Below are 3,131 nucleotides of genomic sequence, written 5' to 3' on the forward strand. Positions count from 1 at the left end.
GGTTACAATGAACTACTACCCCTCTATCTAGGGTTACAATGAACTACTACCCCTCTATCTAGGGTTACAATGAACTACTACCCCTCTATCTAGGGTTACAATGAACTACTACCCCTCTATCTAGGGTTACAATGAACTACTACCCCTCTATCTAGTTACAATGAACTACTACCCCTCTATCTAGGGTTACAATGAACTACTACCCCTCTATCTAGGGTTACAATGAACTACTACCCCTCTATCTAGGGTTACAATGAACTACTACCCCTCTATCTAGTTACAATGAACTACTACCCCTCTATCTACGGTTACAATGAACTACTACCCCTCTATCTAGGGTTACAATGAACTACTACCCCTCTATCTAGGGTTACAATGAACTACTACCCCTCTATCTAGGGTTACAATGAACTACTACCCCTCTATCTAGTTACAATGAACTACTACCCCTCTATCTAGGGTTACAATGAACTACTACCCCTCTATCTAGGGTTACAATGAACTACTACCCCTCTATCTAGGGTTACAATGAACTACTACCCCTCTATCTAGGTTTACAATGAACTACTACCCCTCTATCTAGGGTTACAATGAACTACTACCCCTCTATCTAGGGTTACAATGAACTACTACCCCTCTATCTAGGGTTACAATGAACTACTACCCCTCTATCTAGGGTTACAATGAACTACTACCCCTCTCTCTAGTTACAATGAACTACTACCCCTCTATCTAGGGTTACAATGAACTACTACCCCTCTATCTAGGGTTACAATGAACTACTACCCCTCTATCTAGGGTTACAATGAACTACTACCCCTCTATCTAGGGTTACAATGAACTACTACCCCTCTATCTAGGGTTACAATGAACTACTACCCCTCTATCTAGGGTTACAATGAACTACTACCCCTCTATCTAGGGTTACAATGAACTACTACCCCTCTATCTAGGGTTACAATGAACTACTACCCCTCTATCTAGGGTTACAATGAACTACTACCCCTCTATCTAGGGTTACAATGAACTACTACCCCTCTATCTAGGGTTACAATGAACTACTACCCCTCTATCTAGGGTTACAATGAACTACTACCCCTCTATCTAGGTTTACAATGAACTACTACCCCTCTATCTAGTTACAATGAACTACTACCCCTCTATCTAGGGTTACAATGAACTACTACCCCTCTATCTAGGGTTACAATGAACTACTACCCCTCTATCTAGGGTTACAATGAACTACTACCCCTCTATCTAGGGTTACAATGAACTACTACCCCTCTATCTAGGGTTACAATGAACTACTACCCCTCTATCTAGGGTTACAATGAACTACTACCCCTCTATCTAGGGTTACAATGAACTACTACCCCTCTATCTAGGGTTACAATGAACTACTACCCCTCTATCTAGGGTTACAATGAACTACTACCCCTCTATCTAGGGTTACAATGAACTACTACCCCTCTATCTAGGGTTACAATGAACTACTACCCCTCTATCTAGGGTTACAATGAACTACTACCCCTCTATCTAGGGTTACAATGAACTACTACCCCTCTATCTAGGGTTACAATGAACTACTACCCCTCTATCTAGGGTTACAATGAACTACTACCCCTCTATCTAGGGTTACAATGAACTACTACCCCTCTATCTAGGGTTACAATGAACTACTACCCCTCTATCTAGGACTAGAAGTCCGTTTGAAGTGGTTGAGCTCATTCCACAGTCTGAGCAGTGGTAAGAATTCTCTCCTGTGTGTTTTCTCTTGTGTAAAGCCAGGCTTCCTGACTGAGTGAATCTCTTCCCACACTGATCACAACCAAAAGGCTTCTCTCCAGTGTGTATTCTCTTGTGTCCAGCCAGGTGTCCTGACTGAGTGAATCTCTTCCCACATTGATCACAGCTATAAGGTTTCTCTCCTGTGTGTATTCTCTTGTGTCCAGCCAGGTGTCCTGACTGAGTGAATCTCTTCCCACATTGATCACAGCTATAAGGTTTCTCTCCTGTGTGTATTCTCTTATGTCCAGCCAGGTGTCCTGACTGAGTGAATCTCTTCCCACATTGATCACAGCTATAAGGTTTCTCTCCTGTGTGTATTCTCTTGTGTCCAGCCAGGTGTCCTGACTGAGTGAATCTCTTCCCACATTGATCACAGCTATAAGGTTTCTCTCCTGTGTGTATTCTCTTATGTCCAGCCAGGTGTCCTGACTGAGTGAATCTCTTCCCACATTGATCACAGCTATAAGGTTTCTCTCCTGTGTGTATTCTCTTATGTCCAGCCAGGTGTCCTGACTGAGTGAATCTCTTCCCACATTGATCACAGCTATAAGGTTTCTCTCCTGTGTGTATTCTCTTATGTCCAGCCAGGTGTCCTGACTGAGTGAATCTCTTCCCACATTGATCACAGCTATAAGGTTTCTCTCCTGTGTGTATTCTCTTGTGTCCAGCCAGGTGTCCTGACTGAGTGAATCTCTTCCCACATTGATCACAGCTATAAGGTTTCTCTCCTGTGTGTATTCTCTTGTGTCCAGCCAGGTGTCCTGACTGAGTGAATCTCTTCCCACATTGATCACAGCTATAAGGTTTCTCTCCTGTGTGTATTCTCTTGTGTCCAGCCAGGTGTCCTGACTGAGTGAATCTCTTCCCACATTGATCACAGCTATAAGGTTTCTCTCCTGTGTGTATTCTCTTGTGTCCAGCCAGGTGTCCTGACTGAGTGAATCTCTTCCCACATTGATCACAGCTATAAGATTTATCTCCAGTGTGTATTCTCTGGTGTATTACCAGCTGGTCTGATATAGAAAAACTCTTCCCACATTGATCACAGCTGTAATGCTTCTCTCCTGTGTGTATTCTCTTGTGTCCAGCCAGGTGTCCTGACTGAGTGAATCTCTTCCCACATTGATCACAGCTGTAAGGCTTCTCTCCTGTGTGTATTCTCTGGTGTGTTTTAAGTATTGCTGAAGAGGTGAAACTCTTTCCACAGTCAAAGCAGCGGTGAGGTTTCTTCCCTGTAAGTCTCTGCTGGTGTTTCTTGAGGTCTTCTGATCTGGAGAGACTCTTCTCTGCCTCGTCAGCATCATGATGTTGGTTAGCCTCCCCAGATGATAAGCCCCTTCTAC

The sequence above is a fragment of the Coregonus lavaretus genome, assembly GCF_964263955.1.
Source record: "Coregonus lavaretus genome assembly, contig: HAP1_SCAFFOLD_4430, whole genome shotgun sequence".
Lineage (NCBI taxonomy): Eukaryota > Metazoa > Chordata > Actinopteri > Salmoniformes > Salmonidae > Coregonus > Coregonus lavaretus.